Source organism: Aegilops tauschii, chromosome 4, assembly GCF_002575655.3.
Source record: "Aegilops tauschii subsp. strangulata cultivar AL8/78 chromosome 4, Aet v6.0, whole genome shotgun sequence".
Lineage (NCBI taxonomy): Eukaryota > Viridiplantae > Streptophyta > Magnoliopsida > Poales > Poaceae > Aegilops > Aegilops tauschii.
This window is the reverse complement of record NC_053038.3, coordinates 272483772-272506500: the sequence shown is the minus strand read 5'-3', so window position 1 is coordinate 272506500 and position 22729 is coordinate 272483772. Positions and strand designations below refer to the sequence as shown.

The 22729-nt window shown below is 43.6% G+C and overlaps 1 pseudogene; it reads left to right on the top strand.

Annotated features, from left to right (window-relative positions):
- The first annotated feature begins 552 nt into the window (after window positions 1–552).
- LOC109740766 (protein LNK1-like) lies at window positions 553–7740 on the top strand (annotated as a pseudogene).
- The last annotated feature ends 14989 nt before the right edge of the window (window positions 7741–22729 follow it).

The following is a 22729-nucleotide window of genomic DNA, read 5'->3' as shown; positions in this document are numbered from 1 at the left end:
GTATGTTGGCAAAGATTCAGCACGAAATGACATTCGTGGAAGGCGTAGCAAAAAAATAAAATTGATTTTTTTTGCCACGCCTTGCAGAATGTCGTTTCGTATTGAAATTTTGCATGCATACAAAACATTTGTCAAAGTTTATCACAAAAAAAAATAGATTTTTTAAAATTATTTTACTATTTTTTGATTTTATTGTTCACACGGGAGCATTTGAGCTCGGGAGTAGAATATGACTTTTGAAATGTGACGCTTCAAAAATACTTTGTATTGTGCATATATGACACTCTGTTCCAGAAGGCGTCCGGGAAAGGGGGAGCGCGCCGCGTCGCCCGAACCAAACCCAAACCCAAAGCAAGCAGGAGAAGAAAAGTCGCGACGGGTCACGTGCCACGCGCGGGGCCCGCCTGGCAGCGTTTGGAACCAATGAGGAGCGTGCAAGTGATCGGATCGCGGCCGGCGGCTGTCGTCCACTACTTCCCACACCGGCAGGGGCCCCACCCCCGAGGCGCTCCCAGCCGCTAGTTATTCTGCCCACGCACCACACACCACACCAGCCGCAAATAAGATATAAAATCTTCCCTGATTTACTCTATTTTCCTATTCCTGCCAATTTGTTTCTCATTCTCGCTGCTGCCGTGGTTGCATATCCTGCTACCTGCTGCCCCATCCTTGCTCTACTTAAAAAAAGAAAAATATTTTTTTTCCTCCCGAAGGCTCTAGAGGCGGAGGAGGAGCGGAACCAGGCCTTTCGTCCTCTTTCTACGGCCAAGACGTCCACAAGCTACGCGCGGGTCCCTCCTTCCCGCAGGCGGATCAGGGAGCCTCTGCAGATTGACCTTGGTTTGGTTTCGGATTCAGGTTGGGCTTTTTTATCGGTGAATTTCTTCCGTTTCTTTTTCTTTTTGGTTCCGTTTGCTGCTTCTCTCGAGTTTATTTTACGTGTGGTGGTTGATTCTCAGATTTGTTTCTTTGTATGTGTGTGTGTGCGCGCGCGCGCTTACATATCTCTCCGGTTTGGTTAGCTGTTTATCGGCTTTCACTCTTCCTTTTCTGTTGGAAGAGAAATTCTCCATCTTACCTTTGTTGAGTGTTGAAATTCGGATCCGGCGTCGGGGGTGTTTGGTTGCAAGTAGAGTACTATTTTTCTTGTCAACATTTCTGGAGACTTTTAAGGGATTTTTCATTGTTTTTGCAGGTTTGATCCAACCCAAATCCAAATCGTCTGATTTGGCAAGGTGAGAAATTCCGAATTCTATCTATCCACTCTGTTTTTGCATGTGCAGTATAGCAGATAGAATTCCCCCGGGTTTATTTTACACTTTCTCTCTAATATTCATACTGTATTACTCAACTTAATGGTCACTGTTTTCTAGGATTTGATCAACAACTGGGGATCCTGAGTTGAATATGATATCAAATCCGGTGAATTGGTACAGTTTCGGGCCTGGATAGAAGCTGTAGTGATGCCAGATTGGAAGGCGGGCGAGGTGATCTCCTGATTTTGATGAGTCTCTGTTTCTTAACTGGATATTGCATCTTACTAATAGTTTTCCAAGCGGCCGAATAAGATACCGTTAGATGTATTGGTATGTAACTAGAAATTTAGAGGTACAAGTTCTTCTGACTTTAAATAGTACAGTACCTGGCTCAGATAGTGGCTAAAAATTTGATATGTCATCAAAATCGAGGAGTTCAAATTAGCCTGTCATGTCTAGATTCTGTATATCATGTACCATAGCCTTCATGCTAACTTTGTGTGTTTGTATTCTATACCTAAATTTGATGCCTCAAGCTTTCTTTTTACTGTTCGATTAACTTGAATCACATGTTAGACCTGCTTATTATTTTATTTTATTTTGCGAAAAAGACCTGCTTATCTTTGGCTGGGTAAGCATGTGAACCAAGAGTATAAGACATGAATCTTCTGTTGCCATTGATTCGTCCCATTCTCTTTGTTGCTGCTGTTCAGCAGCCATCTATTGCCGACCCTCACTTGTTTTTTATGTGCAAACAATACATGAGTACCCCAACTTGTTTCCATGTGTCAGAACCATGAGTTGGTCGCGAGATCTTATGGGTTTCACCTCTAGCCTACCTCAACTTGTTTGGGACTAAAGGCTTGTAAACAATACATGAGTAGTTGTTGTAAACAATACATGAGTAGTGCTAGTAAGATAATCCCTGATATGGCAGCATACCAATAATCTACTGGGGACAATTACCTTTGAAGCAAGTTGACCCGGCATAAGAAATTCTATGATCAGATTGATGTTCCGCTACAGGTCTCACCTACAGAAAATTAGTTACATACTTTCCAGTGATAGAGCAATGTTTCGTGGTATAATCAGCCACATGTTGAACTCTATTATTTGTCAAGTCTATTCAGTAATTCAAATCACATTGATTCTCTCCGAGCAATAGAGTTGTTTCATGTTCAGCCATTTCCCTTAATACTCAATAAAAGTAATTAGACTCCCCTGCTGTTCACCTGTGACTAAGCATGTAGTGTTTCTACAGTTTGAGGGTAAATTCAAGGATGAATTTGCTCAGGGTAATAACAACTTGCAAGAAGATGGAGCAGGGCCTTTGAATATCTCAAATAAGAAACTGAAGCATGGGATTACCACTGAAGAGAACCCGCAGGGTGTTGTGTCTACAGCAACTATTTCAGATTCAAGGAAATTTGATTCAGAGCACATCTACTCTACCTGTGTGGTCGCTTCCGACCATGTAAGAGACTGCAAAATTGAATCAAGTGCGTTTCCCTTGAGCAGAGATGATACTACATCTGGAACAAGATACCAAACAGAAAATTGGAACAATTGCCAGTTTGCACCGAGTAATGGCTCAGCTGTTCTCAACAATCACAGTGTTCCGCAAGGTGATCTCAGTTATGGAGATAATGATCTAAACTTCATTGATTGGCCTAGCATTGATAATTTTGAGGATGTTGATACACTATTCAGGTACTTTGAATGTTTCACTTGCTGACTGTGTAAGATCTTATATAAAGATAGTGAAACAGACTCTGGTCCTGTTTGGCTAATCGTTTTTTTCCATCTAAGGGGGTGTGATTCCACATATGGTGAACAACAACTGGAGAACACTGATGAGCTGTCATGGATTCCTTCTTCAGATGCCATTTACTCTTCCGATGTTGCTCTGCAGGCAGGTTTTGACACTTCTTATTCAGACTATGGTATGCTGGATGACCTGTCAGCATTCCCCTGTGCACAAGATAAATCCCTACCAAGAGCTGACAAGCAATTCAATGACAATTATCCATTCAACGAGCAAAAGAATGTTAATGTATATGGAGAACAGGCAAGTAAACTGATTATCGTTTCTTCTACATTTGGTTTATCTGGTTGCCATTCAAGCCTTTTTTTATTAATATTTTTGTATGTACCACAGGCTTACCAGGGGGGTGCAATGGAATTGTTGTCCACTGACCAGATATGCAATGGAGATGGAAACCTTGATATGGTAATTTTACCTCTTTAATCTGTCTAATAATATTAAAAATTACAGTGGGTGTGCTATTCTATGAAGGGTATGTTTTCAATAGAGTAATTAAGATAGTGCTTCATGCTTTGAGTGCGGATATGGTAGCCTTGATATGGTAGTCTGACCTTTTTTTATTAGTCTAAATAAAAGGACATTGTGTGTTTGCTTGGTTGGTATGTTGGTCAATGGTATGTCAGTGGAATAATTAGGGAACATGATTCATTTTTTCAGTTCCAGTGTCCCTATTTTTGCGAGGTAGAATTTCAGTTTTCCTAATTGTTTCATAGTTCTCCTGTGTCCAGTCTTCGAGAAAAACAAAGTACAGTTACTCTGTAAGATTGCGATTTGATTTATTTTCTACTGCTCTAATGTAAGTAACTTGCATGTCCTTGAGGCATGTTCCTTCCTGTCATTTGTGGCAAGTTTTAGCGCCTCTAGATCCGACACTATGCAGATCTAGCACTTCCTTTAGTATCTGCATAATTGATCCTAAGATGTCACCTTACACAACATGCACGCTATGCGGGTGGAAAATAAGTATCACAACACAAGTCATGAAAGAATCTGGAACAACAACATATATGTAAAACAACTCCGGAGATTCAAATTTAATGAATGAATACAAAAAGGGTCTTTCGACCAAGAAACAACTCATACAATGGAAGCGAATATACCTTAGATATGTAAAGTTTGACAAATGCCTTAAGAAGGCTTCAACATGGCATCGATGATATGCAAATGCATCATGAAGCATGGTAAAGGATTCCACTATGTCTACCTACACATATTAAATCGAGTGGAAGCATTATATGTAGCATTTCGAACTAACTCCATTGCAAAAGTTTATTATGGTTGCACCCTAAACATGATTTTAGAAATGATTAACATGATGCACGTCGTGGCTGTGGGCTGGTGCGTGTCGTGGGACTTTGACAACGTGCTGCGAGGTCCGGTGGGGGCCGCCGTCGTTGGGGAGGAAGAGGAGGCGGCGGGGTCGACGGGAGTCGACCTATGGTAGAGATGGCTTGGTCCGGTGGCGGAGTGGCGGCCTTCTGGTTGGCGGTTGCCGGGGGCAGAGGAGCCACGTGACGGCGGAAGGATGGGTTCTTCGGATCTGGCGGCGGGGCCGGTGGTGGTGAATGATCTCCCCAGCGGCGCTGCGGCGAGGCTTGGCGGCGAAGGACGGGGCTACGGGCTCGAGTGTTAGCGAGCTGCGGGCCTTTGGGTGGCTTAGGCCCTCGGATCCGGATCCGCACGTATCTTGATGTGGTGGCTGGATCTGGGGTGGGGGTGGTGGTTAGGGTTAGGGTTTGGGGGTCTCCTCGGGCAGCTCGTGCTGGTTAAACGGAGAAGGGGTCCGATGGGCCTTGCTGGGCCGACTGTGTTGCGTCTCATGTTAAGCTCAGCACAGGAGCGCTACTGCTAACGAGCGCCTATTAGGCTGGCCCACTGCAATCAGTATCAATTTTATTTAGTTTTTTTTATTAATTAAGGACTATAGCTTCCGTATAATAAATGTTTAGGGCATCAAATGAACTCTGAATTGGATGAAATCTATATGTGGCCTCTCTAGATTATAACAAGGCCGCATGAAAAATACAATCCATTTGGACTTCATTTACTATTTATTTAGAAAATAAATCCATTTATTAAATAAATGGGTTTTGAACTACGACTAATAGGTAGGCTTAGGCTAAAATTGTGAAATAATTTGAGTAGCTCCCAAATATCACAAAAAGATAATGTGCAAAGTGTGGAGGTGAGTCTTGGGCTAAGACACCAAAAGGGAGAAGGGTTTATTTATTCACCATTTAAAAAAATGCCAAAATAAAATAGATCTTGGGGTCTAATAAAAACATCCAAATTCCTAATGAAATGCAACATGATGCTGATGCAATGCTTATGATGCAAAAATAAAAGAACAACCAATTTCTAATTTGTGGTAAACCCTGGGCTGTTACAAGAAGCCACTATAATAGTTGAATTGACAACCACAGTATGTAACTGCATTAGCATTATTTATTCTGATACGTCATGTGCTTGGGAGGTGGTAAGGAGAACAGATCATCTATTACTATTAGTGCATGACCTTTTTCGAGTAAAGTGGTATCCATTTGAGATGTTACTTTTTCCCCAACTATTTATAAAATTTATCTTTATTTGTTTACTGCTATGGCAATATTGCAGATTCGCGAGCGATATTCATCAGAAAATGCCTTGCAACAGTTGGAGGACAGGAAGTTTTCTGTATCTTCCGGATCTCAATTAAGCTCCTCCCAGAATTTACTGAAGCAAAAGCACCACTCAGATAAAACTTCACCAAGTAACATTACTTCTGATTGCTATTCAGATAGAAACTGCCAGTTCAGTCCATCTGGATCTTTTGCACAGAGGAACTTGATGGGTAATATATATGTAAAAGAAATTTCACAGGATATTTGTATGAGTATTTGTTATGAGCGTGTTTGTCTGCCTTTTGGTCTAATTATCAGACTTGATGTATGAGTGCAGTTCAAAAACAAGTGGCTGATTTGCAACCAGGACAGCTCATAAATGATGAAGGACAACTTGGTCAACAAACATTGACTAGAAGGGCTTCATATCCTTGTGAGAACTATGAGGTTGAAAAGAAGGGCTTTGGAAAAAGAAGTAAGGATACACTGGGTACATCAGTAGTGGTGGATGGCTCTTTTGTGTCGTCTCTTTCTTCTGATAATTCTGTTGAAGAAAGCAGCTTCCGACAACTTCAGGATGCAGTTAGTCAGGTACAGGTTTATTTTCTGCCTTCCTTTTGTATGTATGGTTCATCAAGTTGAAATACCTTTACCTCCAGCCATAGTTCTTCGTACAAGCAACTTGTTTTTTTGCAATAAGACTTGTAGCAGCTTCTTCACTGTGATGTTTCCACATTCTTGCCTCTTGGCATTTTGATTTCCTTAGATGGTCATAATCTTGGACTGAATAAATCAATGCTATAGTATTGGTAGAAGCAATGCTTCCGCGTCCTGCTTCATTGGACATTAAAGTGTGTGTTATATTTTGGAGCTTACCTTCTTTGCCCCCATTGTTGTTTCAGTTGGACGTGAAAACCAAACTGTGCATTAGAGATGGTTTGTACCGCTTGGCAAGAAGCGCGCAAAATAGACCAGTTTTCCCAAATGCGATGAATAGACATGAAGAAAGCCGGGATGTAAAGGATGCACAAAATATGGAAACTTCGGGCAAGTACGTTGGGATTCTCATAAAAGACCATACTTTGTACAATCATGATTTTTTTATTTGTGGCTTTGCCATCGTCCAGTAACATTTGAATAATGTTTGTCAAAATGTGTCTACTTTATCTCTGGCACAATCTTTTATCTTATAACGCAGTTTGAAATATTGAATCTTATTTCACTAAAACAAATAAAGTATCTTACTCGTTAAGAAGATAAGCTGTGTAGATCAAAGGACTTGTTTATTTTATGATGAGCAACTGGGAAGACAGTTATTCTTGATGATTGTTGCAGTTGTATAGCTGATTTAGTTGTAACTTAATCGGTAATAGCTGGTAATTATTGAACAAGATCTGATCTTGATTGAGAATGGTCACTTTTTAGTAGCATTACTTAAACTGCATTGGAGTTCTCTGTTTCCTTTCCATGTTGATGTTTCTGTTTTGTAGGTTTGTTGATCATAGGAGCATTGAGACGCAGACAAATCCAATTGATCGTTCTATAGCACTCCTACTTTTTCATCAGCCATCAGACCAAGTGGCTGGAGCTGTTGACAATCCTCGCCACTAAAATCTCATGTTAGCACGTGTTCCCTTTTTCTCCTGTGATTTGCTGTTTCACTCTTTAACATGGCGACTCAAGTCATGAGCGATTTGTATCCTGCAGAACGAGAACCACAAGGCCTATGCTAAAAACTAGGTTGGTTAATGTTGCGAAAATTACTGGAGATGGCTCGTGGAGATTCAAGGATCGCCTATTCATATATTGTAATCATCATCTCCGTGAATGCAGGAGCAATCGTGAATGTTTATCCGATATGGTACGGTACGTACCGTTTTAATCGTTAGTCGGCTGCAAGGAAAAAAAAAGTACACCAGTTAACCAGCCAGCTGTGACTGTTGGTACCATATTGTGAATTCGTTCGTGAGGTTGACTTTGTGTTGTTCTGACTAACATTTTGTGTAATCTCAAGACAGACAGATATTGACTTGTATATTCAAATGACTATTTTGTGTAATCTTGCCACTGGAGGGAAAGGGTAGAGTATATGTACCAATTGTTGGCATTGCGTGTTCAGACACATTACTCCAAAAGGTGTAGCCATATGATTCTCAATATAACCGAATTAGACTGAATTCTTTTTGAGAACAAATGACCAAATAATTAAGTAACATTTCAAATTTGTATGACTCAAGAAATAAACATCAATGTATTACATCTATCTTAACATACTAATTAACTAACCGTTCATTGGCTGATATATTCACGGCTTAGATATTATTTCTAAACATGGTCAACGACAACCATCATTTGAAAGTCATTGTGGTTGCTCTTCCTTATGATGATTATCACAAGAGTGTCCACCTTTAGTTCTCTCTTTACTGTCGTGTACTCCCACCAGCCGGACTCCTAAAAGGATATGCGTCCGTCTGATTCCGTTTTGTACCGAATGTTGGTGACACGCCTTGTTGGTCTATGGTGTACTCCAGCGGTGCCGATGGCGGGGATGTCCACTCCGAAAAACATCTTCATAGGTAACTTCTGAACTCCCCATCATTTAGAGCACATAGAGAGCACACATTGTTAGATATATCACTATACTTGGTTATGAACAAACAAAGATGAAAGAATACAAAACATCTCACCATGACTTTTTTGACGACGTTAGTTTAAGACGATGCACAAAGGGCTTCCCCAAGAAGGTCAAATTGGATGGTAACATCGCGGTGACATTCATGGTCTCATCCCGAGTAAGCTTCTTCATTCTTTGAGAGAAAATTGCAGATAGGAATAGTCCATCATCACCATTCGTCTCATCCTCATCATCTTGCTCATCCTCGTCATTCTGGCTGTCGTCATCATCTTGGTTGTCGTCATCTTGGTTGTTTCCATCATCCTGGTCATCTTGGTTCTCGTCCTCGTCATCGTTGTTGAAATACAGTGTCCTTAACCCGTTGACATGTCCTTTCAAGGAAAAGGCTATGTACTCTCCTCCGATGAAATTATTCTTTGCAATGTACCGCTCCCATCCATCGCCATATATGATGGTTCTATCTTTTTGTTTATGGACATCCAGATGCGCTCCCATATCATTGTCAAAGTACATAATGTTAGCGCATAAATTGTTGAAGTCAACCCTTATATTGCGCGGGAATGGGATACACTATGCAACAGTTAATAATTAACAGTAAAGTCAGTACAAGAATTATACAAATGGTTAGGATTGAATACTAATTGAAGTTAAAGACCATTACCACTGATTTTTTAAACCTGTTCTTCAAGAAGAGTCTGAATTGTACTGCAGTATCCATACATGTACATTTGCAGATATGGTAGATCTTACGCCTCATGATCTCTAATAATCATTATGAACCACTTATGAATTAACGGTTGACTTGAATACTAGCTTATGAAATAAAGTTTGAGAAGAGGAACTGGCTAAGAAGGGTTCGAGAAAATTTGGCATGACCTTTGCTGAATATTGAAGATATTGAGTACCAGAAATTTGACGAAACGGAAGTTAATCAACGTTTCATCAAAACGTTGGCACTCATTTTGAAATCCATGTGAATAACATGCTAAACCCATGCACTTGTCATATGTAAGAAAATTAAACACTATTGTCATAGCAAATGAAATTCGGCATGAACTTTGCTAAAAAGTTAACATATTGAGTGATAGAAATTTCGCGAAACAGAAATGAATCAACGTTTCACCAAAACTTTGTCACTCTTTTTCAAATCCCTATTGATAACATGAAGCCCATGCACTTCTCATATGTAAGAAATTTCTAACATCATTTCCACTTGTAATATTTAGCAATGTTCCAAATATTCGAACACCTCCCGATACAAGAAAGAGCTATTCGAATTATCTAGTACTACTCACTGGTGCGCGTCGGTCCTAAGCAAACGGTTTAAAACCCCTTTCCGCGACGACATTTGGAACTGTCGCCAAGTGAGTGTGGGCGATAGGGGGGTCCTTCCCACACGACCCAGAAATCGTCGGGGATAGGCCCTCGTGGGACCCAGGCTGGGGCCGTGTGCGATCGGGCGAGGCATGGAAACCCAATCATTTCCGTAGGTATGTACATCCCACACGGTGAATCCCAGAAATCATTTCCGTAGGTATGTACATCCCACACAGTGAATCCCAGAAATCATTTCCGTAGGTATGTACATCCCACACGGTGAATCCCAGAAATCATTTCCGTAGGTATGTTCATCCCACACGGTGAATCTCAGAAATCATTTCCGTAGGTATGTACATCCCACACGGTGAATCCCAGAAAATCATTACCGTAGGTATGTACATCTCACACAGTTCTTTGTGTGGAGACGTGTGTGCAAGGTGGCCTAACGCAAACAGTTCGCTGCCGGAAGCCGTGTGTGATTGTTAGTTGATCGAACACGCCTACTTTCTAGAAACCATGCGGATTGTTTGAGTTCATCGCCCACGGTGCTGTCTGAGTAACCGTTTGCAATAGAAAACCCCAATAAGCAGGGCAATTAGCCTATTATTGATAATCCATGTACTAATCAAACTGATATTTCTTATAAAACACGCCAGATATTTCATATCCGTATAAAAGCAACCAGGATTTCATAATCGAATTACATCAGATAGCTTCGGCACTCAGTTACGCCATTACACAATAGCACCAAGTTTCACATGCAGCATCAAAAACCTTTGGAAAGTAGCATCATACATGGTAAATAGACAGATGAATCTCATCTGGGAAACTATAGAAGCGGAAGGCAAATATTGAGCCTTTAGTGATATTGAATGTCCTTGCAACTTTAGGCCAGTGGCTATGGATAATTGCCTGCCCAACCTTCGTCCTCTTCAGCAAGACTTCAATATTGTACCGTGGGTGTTGAATGAATACCTTCCTCGCCTCTTGACCATGCAGGTGGTTTGAGGGGTAATCATCGGTGAACTGCTTTGAAAAGTACTGAAAACAAAGCTATGCATAAATCGCTGTTGTAAATTTTGAAATGGACCAAGGGGTAAAAACAAGGTAAAAGAGTTGATACCATCCTATAGTTGACTGATGTCTTCTTCATTGTGCAAACAAAGATCTTGCTATTATTCGTCGCAAGTTTCTTCATCCTAACAATCTTTTTGAGTTTCTTGACTTGACTGATATTCATGGACATCTCATTTCCCCATATGCAAAATGGGTCGAACAGTGGGTCTAAGCCTCTGACAGCAGGACCTACATGTGCAAGACCAAATTGTAAGAGACCTAAATATTAGAATGATTCCTACAACTACACAATAATGTGCTATTAGCCAAAGGACCCTGCTTGAACAAATCTCGATGGTAAACCGCAGTGTCTCCCATTGTTTCCCTGCAACACACATAAGGAAGATCTTGATCAGGTTAACTGAGAGTTGCCATACTATAAGTAGAATATGTATTGAGTACAACCAAATTCGATTGGTGTCACATGCATACCAATACAAAATTGTACCCATAACAAATGAAAATCAAATTGCAGAACTGAACCAAACAGTTAAATGGACAACAGACTAAATGAACCAAAATAGTTAACTGAGCATGACATTGCATAATAGAAACATGTACTAGAAGATAAGACAGTTAACAAAACAAAGAATGCTTGAGAACAGTACTACGAAATGTAGCAATTGTTGGACCAAAGTGTTAACTGAACATCAGATTGCATATTAACATTACAGAGGACAAATCACTAGAAGGCACTGGCGGTGGCCTCGAGAAAACATCACAAACTGTATTTTAAAGTAGACAACCGCGCAGCGGTGTCGACGGTGGCCTCGAAGACGAGGTGCTCCTCCAAGATCTGGCGGTCGACACGCATGTCAGCCATAGCGACCTCGTTCGCGCGTGCGGCCGCATGCTACTCAGCTCCATGTTATACTGCGTGTAAAATGACTGTGGGCGGCGCTTAATTGGAGGAGGGGGGCAGTGATTTCGGTGGAAGGTGTCGCTCCGTCAGTCGGGGCATGTGGGACAGGAAAGGAGGATGGTGTGGGTGGGGTGTGGATTACCTGACCATATCACGAGGCCGCGCAGCAAGAAGAAGGGTCGGCGGCGAGGAGGCCGCGCAGTAAGAAGGGTCGCCGGTGAGGAGGCGGCGCTGCAAGAAGAAGGGTCGCTGGCGAGGAGGCGGCGCTGCAAGAAGAAGGGTAGCCGGCGAGGAGGCGGCGCTGCAAAAAGAAGGGTCACCGGCGAGGAGGCTGAGCTGCCAGTAAGCAGCAGTGAAGGTTTGAACTTGGAAAGCAAGAATGAACAGTGGAAATGTGGATTTTGGTAGGAGGGAGGGGGCGGGGAGATAGATATTTCTGCGGTGGCAAAAAAATTTCGCTCGGTGCCGCAAGAAACTGGCGCGCAAGTGTGGTTCAAGTGGGGGCGGTGGACTGTAGACGACGAAGCTTCCTGCGTAAGCCAGACAAGACGGTGCGCCAAGATATTTTATATCGCATCCCACACGATTCTTTCTAGTAAACTGTTTGTGGTATACCTGATTTTTTTCAATATGTTTTGAAAGACAAAATGGTGTTACGGAGGGAAAGGATGGTGTTTGAATTGCTAGAACATTTATGTACAGTGAACATGCAACTAGTACATGAGTGTCGTGTTTAAATTTGGAATTATTCCGGGTTCGTTTGGCATTTTTATGCATTAATTGAGTTTCAGGGCATTTAGTGTACATAAATCAAATTTGAACTACAAGCACATGCTCCAATGCACCAAAGTTTGCTGAAAAATCACATGTGTGTCTTTGGGTGAATATATAGGTCCCATGCAAGAAATGGGAATAAAATTCAAACATCTGGGTGTCGTGGCTCAGCCGGAATGATTGAGAAACTAGGTTTTTTAATTCCTGTAAATCCAAAACACGGCTGAAAATCATGAAACTTGGCATGGTGTCATGACATGGCACCAACATGTTGTCGTAAACTTTTTGGCCGAATTGGGACAAGCTTTGGTGTAAGCTTCTTGCAAACCGGAGCTTCCCTCAAGAAGGCTCCTGGTTCCGAGAGGGAACGTGTCACCTCCGTGTGCGGAACGACATACGTACACTGCCTCCTCCCGCCTTAATTTTTTTACATAGGCAGATTAGACCAAATAGAATTATCGTGCTAAATTTTGGAATTACTCCGCGTTCGTTTGGTCTTTTTTATACATTAATTGAGTTTCTGGGCATTTAATGTGCATAATTCAAATTTGAACTACAAGCACGTGCTCCAGTGCACCATAGTTGTTTGAAAAATCACATGTGTGTCCTTGGGTGAATTTCTAGGTCCCATGCAAGAGATGGGAGTGAAATTCAAACATCTGGGCGTCGTGGCTCGGCCGGAAAGATTGAGAAACTTGGTTTTTTAATTCCTGTAATTCCAAAACACGCCTGAAAATCATGAAACTTGGCATGGTCTCATGACATGGCACGAACATGCTACGGTAATTTTTTGGCCGAATCGGGACAAGCTTTGGTGTAAGCATTGCAAATCGGAGCTTCCCTCAAGAAGGCTCGTGGTTCCAAGAGGGAACGTGTCACCTCCGTGTGCGAAACGACATACATGAAGGAAATATGCCCTAGAGGCAATAATAAAGTTATTATTTATTTGCTTATATCATGATAAATGTTTATTATTCATGCTAGAATTGTATTAACCGGAAACTTGATACATGTGTGAATACATAGACAAACAGAGTGTCACTAGTATGCCTCTACTTGACTAGCTCGTTGATCAAAGATGGTTATGTTTCCTAGCCATAGACATGAGTTGTCATTTGATTAACGGGATCACATCATTAGGAGAATGATGTGATTGACTTGACCCATTCCGTTAGCTTAGCACTCGATCGTTTAGTATGTTGCTATTGCTTTCTTCATGACTTATACATGTTCCTATGACTATGAGATTATGCAACTCCCGTTTACCGGAGGAACACTTTGTGTGCTACCAAACGTCACAACGTAACTGGGTGATTATAAAGGTGCTCTACAGGTGTCTCTGAAGGTACTTGTTGGGTTGGCGTATTTCGAGATTAGGATTTGTCACTCCGATTGTCGGAGAGGTATCTCTGGGCCCACTCAGTAATGCACATCACTATAAGCCTTGCAAGCATTGTAACTAATGAGTTAGTTGCGGGATGATGTATTACGGAACGAGTAAAGAGACTTGCCGGTAACGAGATTGAACTAGGTATTGAGATACCGACGATCGAATCTCGGGCAAGTAACATACCGATGACAAAGGGAACAACGTATGTTGTTATGCGGTCTGACCGATAAAGATCTTCGTAGAATATGTGGGAGCCAATATGAGCATCCAGGTTCCGCTATTGGTTATTGACCGGAGAGGTGTCTCGGTCATGTCTACATAGTTCTCGAACCCGTAGGGTCCGCACGCTTAACGTTACGATGACGGTTATATTATGAGTTTATGTATTTTGATGTACCGAAGGAGTTCGGAGTCCCGGATGAGATCGGGGACATGACGAGGAGTCTCGAAATGGCTGAGATGTAAAGATCGATATATTGGACGACTATATTCGGACTTCGGAAAGGTTCCGAGTGATTCGGGTATTTTTCGGAGTGCCGGAGAGTTACGGGAATTCGTATTGGGCCTTAATGGGCCATACGGGAAAGGAGAGAAAGGCCCCAAAGGGTGGCCGCACCCCTCCCCATGGACTAGTCCGAATTGGACTAGGGAGGGGGGGGGGCCCTCCTTCTTTCTCCTTCTCCCTTCCCTTTTCCTACTCCAACAAGGAAAGGAGGAGTCCTACTCCCGGTGGGAGTAGGACTCCCCCCTTGGCGCGCCCTCCTCCTTGGCCGGCGGCCTCCCCCTTGCTCCTTTATATATGGGGGCAAGGGGACACCCCATAGACACAACAATTGATCTATTGATCTCTTAGCCATGTCCGGTGCCCCCCTCCACCATATTACACCTCGATAATATCGTAGCAGTGCTTAGGCGAAGCCCTGCGTCGGTAGAACATCATCATCGTCACCACGCCGTCGTGCTGACGAAACTCTCCCTCAACACTCGGCTGGATCGGAGTTCGAGGGACGTCATCGAGCTGAACGTGTGCTGAACTCGGAGGTGCCGTACGTTCGGTACTTGATCGGTCGGATCGTGAAGACGTACGACTACATCAACCGCGTTGTGTTAACGCTTCCGCTATCGGTCTACGAGGGTACGTGGACAACACTCTCCCCTCTCGTTGCTATGCATCACCATGATCTTGCGTGTTCGTAGATTTTTTTTTGAAATTACTACGTTCCCCAACAATACATACACTGCCTTCTCCCGCCATAATTTTTTTGCACATCCAGATTAGACCAAATAGAAGTACCGTGCTAAATTTTGGAATTATTGCAGGCTCGTTTCGCCTTTTTTATACATTAATTGAGTTTCTGGGACATTTACTATGCATAATTCAAATTTGAACTACAAGCACATGCTCCAGTAAACCAAAGTTGTTTGAAAAATCACATGTGTGTCCTTGGGTGAATTTCTAGGTCCCATGCAAGAGATGAGAGTGAAATTCAAACATCTGGGCGTCGTGGCTCGGCCGAAAAGATTGAGAAACTTGATTTTTTAATTCATGTAATTCCAAAACACGATTGAAAATCATGAAACTTGGCATGGTGTCATGACATGGCACCAACATGCTGCGGTAATATTTTTGGCCGAATTCGGACAAGCTTTGGTTTAAGCTTCTTGCAAACCGGAGCTTCCCTCAAGAAGGCTCATGGTTCCAAGAGGGAACATGTCACCTCCGTGTGCGAAATGATATATGTACACTGCCTTCTCCCGCCTTATTTTTTTACATAGCCAGATTAGACCAAATAGAAGTGCCGTGCTAAATTTTGGAATTATTCCGGGCTCGTTTCGCCTTTTTTATACATTAATTAAGTTTCTGGGCATTTAATGTGCATAATTCAAATTTGAACTACAAGCACATGCTCCAGTGCACCAAAGTTGTTTGAAAAATCACATATGTGTCCTTGGATGAATTTCTAGGTCCCATGCAAGAGATGGGAGTGAAATTCAAACATTTGGGCGTCGTGGCTCGGCCGGAAAGATTGAGAAACTTGGTTTTTTAATTCCTGTCATTCCAAAACACGCCTGAAAATCATGAAACTTGGCATGGTCTCATGACATGGCACCAACATGCTGCGGTAATATTTTTGGCCGAATTTGGACAAGCTTTGGTGTAAGTTTCTTGCAAACCAGAGCTTCCCTCAAGAAGGCTCGTGGTTCCAAGAGGGAACGTGTCACCTCCGCGTGCGAAACGACATACGTACACTGCCTTCTCCCGCCTTATTTTTTTACGTAGCCAGATTAGACCAAATAGAAGTACCGTGCTAAATTTTGGAATTATTCCAGGCTCGTTTCGCCTTTTTATACATTAATTGATTTTCTGGGCATTTAATGTGCATAATTAAAATTTAAACTACAAGCACATACTCCAGTGCACCAAAGTTGTTTGAAAAATCACATGTGTGTCCTTGGGTGAATTTCTAGGTCCCATGCAAGAGATGGGAGTGAAATTCAAACATCTGGGCGTCGTGGCTCGGCCGGAAATATTGAAAAACTTGGTTTTTTAATTCCTGTAATTCCAAAACACGCCTGAAAATCATGAAACTTGGCATGGTGTCATGTCATGGCACCAACATGCTGCGGTAGTATTTTTGGCCGAATTGGGACAAGCTTTGGTGTAAGCTTCTTGCAAACCGGAGCTTCCCTCAAGAAGGCTCGTGGTTCCGAGAGGGAACATGCCACCTTCGTGTGCAAAACGACATACGTACACTGCCTTCTCCCGCCTTATTTTTTTACGTAGCCAGATTAGACCAAATAGAAGTACCGTGCTAAATTTTGGAATTATTCCGGGTTCGTTTGGCCTTGTTTATACATTAATTGAGTTTCTGGGCATTTAATGTGCATAATTCAAATTTGAACTACAAGCACATGCTCCAGTGCACCAAAGTTGTTTGAAAAATCATATGTGTGTCCTTGGGTGAATTTCAAGGTCCCATGCAAGAGATGGGAGTGAAATTCAAACATCTGGGCGTCGTGGCTCGGCCAAAAAGATTGAGAAACTTGGTTTTTTAGTTCCTGTAATTCCAAAACACGCCTGAAAATCATGAAACCTGGCATCGTCTCATGACATGGCACCAACATGCTGTGGTAATTTTTCTGTCCGATTTGCGGAGGCCCACACATTAACCATCAACAAAGTCATTTTGGAACAAGTTCTGTCACGTTACAAATCGGAAACACAAGTATTATTGAAACCGTGGGCGTTCGACTTACCAATTACGTGCGGCCACGCGTCCCTTTTTTATTGGCTAGGAGGTGCCGTGCGGGGTAGCTATTTGAGTACGGGAGGAGTGCGACCAGACCCCTGCGCGTGCTTATCGGGAGGAGAGCCCTTTGACCGCTACCCGCCCGCACACCTCCCTCCCAACGTCTCCATTAATGGCGCCCGAGCACCTATTCTACGGCGTGGCTATATGTCTCACTGGACTGAGATTTAAGAGAGAAAAATGAAAATCTGAAAAGAAAGTTTTGCACGGATCTTGATGTAAGATCCGACGGACCTATATAGCATCGACTGCGACTTATAGGAAGCATGGTGAATATAAGGACGATGATAGTGGATAATAATTGTCTTACATATTTAGAAACATAATTAAAAAAAGCCACATGCGGCAACGCCCGAAATACACAAGGGCAAAAGAAGAAGGAAGGCAACTCTGGCTCGCTGATCTCTACTTTCTTGATGCGTTGCTGCAGGCCACGGGAACTAGTCTCCGCGGCGAGCGGCGACGAGCTCTTTCTTGTCCTCAAGATGCTGCTTGAGAGCATCCACGGATAACTCCACCAACCTTCTGCGCTCGATGCGCAGCTTGTTATTCTCGTCCATAAGTTTCTCGACGATGACACCGGTCCTCTTCAACAAGGCAGTGGTCTGCTCCTGCTACTCCGCACTTCCGACGATCTTCGCCCTCAGCAGGTCACGCTCGGCCCGGAGCTTCGCATTGCTCTCATTTACTTGCCGGATGACGTCGGTAGACTGTTCAAACGAGGCTCACAGGTCATCCTGCAACCTCGCCCACCTGGAGATCTGATCAATCTGTCTATGGACGAGGGCACACATGCGCCTGTAAGAGTCCTCGCCTGCCCGCGAGGCATTTTCCCAGGCCGCTGCGGCAAGGGAGGACATCTCTGCTACATTCGCGGCATGACGGGACATCTCTTCTGCTTCCGCGGCGCGGTCGGACCAGTCTGCTGCATCGATGGCACGGCGGGTCCTCCATGCTGCTTCGGCGGCGCGGCGGGACCTCTCTGCTGCTACGGCCGTGCGGCAGGACATGTTGGCTGCTATCGCGGCGAGGCGGGACATCTCTCGTTCTCCCGCTTCCAGGCTCGCCTATCCCTGGTCGCAATCTCTCGATCCAGAACTCACGCTGGCCATGGCGGACGCAAGGGAACGATGATGAATGACTTGTTTGTTTTTGACTTTTTGTGGATGAGGAGTTGAGGAGGAATGTACAGTCATCTTGGAGTAGTAGTATTTATAACCACATAGTAATACGCTCCTAAGTGGGAAACCGTTTAGGTTTTGATCGGTGTGAACAGGTTTCCAATTTGGAATGTGACGGGACGCATGCTCAAAATTTACTGACGGTTATAAGTGCGGCACTATTCCCGGAAGGCGTAACGTGGGCATGTACGCCTTCTCGGCCGCGTACGCGGCGTTTGCACCATAGGGTGCACGGCAATAGGCAATGTCAGCACACGTCTTTTAATTAGAATGGGTGTGCCCGTCTAGCGCACACACGTTGATCTAACTGTTTCAGTTTGTTGTGGCTAATCGCAAACAGTTCATCCATGTGAAGTGTATGCCATCAATCGCAGACACTTTGATCTGGCTTACCCGTTTCTGTTCTGTTGCCTAATCGCAAACAGTTAATCCTTCTGAAGCGTATGCCCTCAATCACACACACCTTGATCTGGCTGACCGTTTCTTTTGTGTTGCTGAAAGTGCTAGTTATCGACTAGAGGGTGAATAGGCGATTTTTATGAAAATCTTCAAATCGTGAGAGTTTCGAAGACAGACAATAGAAATGAACCTATTGATATGCAGCGGAAGGTAAACTACACTAAGCAAGCCATAGTCAAGTATGCAATGAAGTGAAAGCACGAAGACTAATAGTAGCTAGGTAGTAAGGATTAGGATGGAAGGTGGTATGAAGCCAAACAACGATAGTAGTCACACAGTGAAGACAAATAGGTAAAGCAGACAGGCAATGACTTCACGAAGACAAACTGTAAGTAAAGAGAGGGAGAGGATAGAACCAGTCACTTGTTGAGGACACAGGATTTGTTGGACCAGTTCCAGTTGCTGTGACAACTGTACGTCTGGTTAGGGAGGCTGAGATTCAACTCAGAAGACCGCGTCTTCACCTTATTCCCCTTGAGCTAAGGACACCCAGTCCTCGCCCAATCACTCTGGTAAGTCTTCAAGGTAGACTTCCAAACCTTCACAGACTTCGTTCACCGGCGATCCACAATGATTCTTGGATGCTCAGAACGCGACGCCTAACCGGCTGGAGGATTCACAGTCCTCAAGTGTAACAAGTCTTCAGGTCACGCGGACAGAAAGACTTTAGTGATGCTTAACACTCTTGGGCTCTGGGTGTTTGGGCTTTGTCCTCGCGAGGATTTCTCTCTCTCAAAAGCTTCGGAGGTGGGTTGCTCTCAAACGACAAAAGCCGTGCACTAACTCTGGGCAGCCACCAATATATGGTGTAGGGGGTGGGCTATTTATAGCCACTAGGCAACCCGACCTGATTTGTCCGAAATAACCCTGGGTCACTAAGGAACTGACACGTGTTCCAACGGTCAGATTTCAAACACACGCGGCAGCTTGACTTGGGCTACAAGTAAAGCTGACTCATCCAGCTCTGGATAAGATTTGCTCTCATTGTCTTCGCTCGAAGACATAGGATTTGGTTGAGCATCACTTCAGTCACTCTGACTTTGTTCACTGGGATCCCACTTAACAGTACGGTGGTTCCTATGACTCAACAAAGAAGAAAAGGAAACAACGAAACAACTAAGTCTTCGCGCTCCATAGTCTTCACGCAATGTCTTCTCTTGTCATAGTCTTCAATGTGAATATCTTCACATACCACCATTGCCTTCAATGTCTTCATACATTTTTAGGGGTCATCTCCGGTAGGTAAACCAAATAAATGAGGGACTACTACCTGTGTTATCCTGCAATTCTCACAAACACATTAGTCCCTCAACCAGGTTTGCCGTCAATACTCCAAAACCAACTAGGGGTGGCACTAGATGCACTTACAATCCCCCCCTTTTTGGTGATTGATGACAAACTGGTTGAAGTTTTCAACGGGGATAAAAGTATGTGAAATTGTAGAGGATTTAGGTATTGTCTTCATAAGTAGCAAAAGGCTCCCCCTGAAGATGTGCATATAAGTAATTTGCTTTTGGAATGCAAATGCACATGGCAGGTTGTACTTGTGGAGATCCTCTTCAACTTATGAAGACAATTCATTATGCATGATTTGATATAACGAAGATAATGATATGCATAATGAAAAATGGATATCTGCAATATGACTTCGTGCAGGATTTATCATCGCACATGCGGAATTTATCATCGCATCACAGAATAGCAAACAAGTAGCAGACGACCATCAAGTTTAAGTGTTACAACTCAAAGAACCAAATGTATCAAAAGCGAGAGTTGTAAACACTAGGCAAAATATAAAGCAACCGCCCATTTGGACCCGCTTGAAGACTATCAACTCATATGCTTCTCCCCCTTTTGTCAGTAAGGACCAAAAAGGTTTGAAGACATAGAGCCTCTACTCGTTCCTAGAAGGAGTAGGAGAAGATGCAGGGTCGGCGTCGGGGTTTGGCGGTGCAGAAGAACTTGGAGCAGTGTCGATACGCGCTGAAGTTGAAGGTGGTGAAGTAGCATCATCTTGATCATCTATCACTCTGGCATTCACCGTTGCAGCGGAGGAGGAATAATCAGAGTCTTCAAGAGACGGAGTTCGACGTAAGACAGCATTCCTTGGAGGAGTGGAGTCAAACTTGAATCTTTCAGTGAAGCCATCGTCTTGAAGATCCGCTTCAGCACTCAGCAATGTCAAACTCTTCCATGACCTCCGACATGTTTCATGTGTAACAAAGGCATTCTTGGTGGCAAGATTGCGAATGCGATTGACGTCCACCAAGAGGCTTTGCATCTGCCGCTTCAGCCAGTAGTGATGCTTATCCTGTTTCTGATGCAAGGCAATGAGAAGTTCTCGGTCATTGAGAACACGAGATCGCTTCCGAGGCCTTTGAGCAATAGTGCTTTCAGTGGCTTCAGTTTGAGCACGGTGAGGTAAGCGTGTATTGCCAGCCAAAGGATAAACACGAGTGACTGCCTGGACTCCTTCAATGGGTTGCGTGAAGCTTTGGTGATCAGCATTGTGAAGACAAACATGCTCCTTGGCAGGATCTGGGTATATGGCTTCAACTGACATATCAACCTCTGGCAGAAAGATCAGATGGTTGCAAACAGAGGGCTGATAGTTGACAGCTGAATGTAGCTTGATGAGGCGCATGACCCATGGATCGTAGAACTTCAGTCCAAAGAGATCAGAGCCTGATGCAGCCAACTGCCTGATAAAGAAGTCTTGAGCATTGAAACTGATGCCATTGAAGATATAAAAGACCAAAGTCTTCATTGCTCCTTCAAGTTTTGCTGCTGAAGAATGTCCTTTGACAGGCCATAGAGTTCGCCTGATGATATGATAAATAGTGCGGGGTAGATACTCTAGGTCTTCGACAAAGAACTCCTTTGGGTAATCAGCGTCATGTGGCAAAGGCTTCATCATGCTCAGCATTTGGCTCATGTTGGGCTCTGGCTTCTGAAAGATGCTCTCCAAAGCATTGCAGTGAAGCTGACAACCAGGTTCATATAGTTCACCTGGAGTGGGCAGACCAGTGAGCTCAATGATGTCAAGAGCTTTAGCTTCATGGTGTATGTTGCATGTCATCCACTCAAGGACCCATGTCTTCGGATCCCTGTTGTAGCCGCGAATGTGGAGGGTGGCATAGAATTGCAGCAGAAGCTCTTCATTCCAATGCTCCTTATCAGTTACAAAATTCAGCAATCCAGCATCACGGAAGCAGTCAAGGGCTTCTTGAAGGCATGGCAGTCCAGCAATGGCTTCACAGTCAAGACACATATGAGGGAAGATGCACCCTTGATCATAAAGAACACAAGAATAATAACTGCGCTGCTGATAGCTCCAGAACCGATCTGATGAAAAAAATCCTTGGCTTGGAATAAGGGTTCTTGGCTCTATCAAAGAAAGTGTTGTGCACAATGAAGCCATTTGCATTGAAGGACCCTGGTGAAGTGGCAGTACCTGGAAACCTGGGCAATCTTGGCTTTGGCTTCTGGACCTGAGGCCTGTGCTCGACATGATAATCAAATTGCAGACCAGCAGCAGGAGGAGGAACCAGAATAGGCCATCTGACAGTGACCAGCTAACCATAGTTGTATGCTTGCTCAATAGTATGTGGCCTGGGAGGCGGTACAGGAGCAGTGGCAGTGACTTCAGGCTGCAGATTGGCATCAGGTGCAGCATTGACTTCAGGTGCTATCACTTCGGGCACCACATTGACTTCAGGCACCACATAAGCTTCAGCCATGACAACTTCATTGGCTTCAGTGTTGGTGTTGGTGGTCGCCTCAATGTTGTTAACCTCCACTTGAGTAGCTGGAGGGTCAGACAGGTTCTCCTCGAGAACAACTTGGTTGGTTGGGGGTGTAGCAACACGTTCTTCTTCTTCTCTTGGTTCTTCTTGGTCATCGGCTGATGCAACCGGAATATCTTCAGCCATGTTGGCTTCAGTCTCGGGGTTGTTCACAGTTGGAGAGGCTTCAGGAAAGACTTGGCGTGAAATGGATT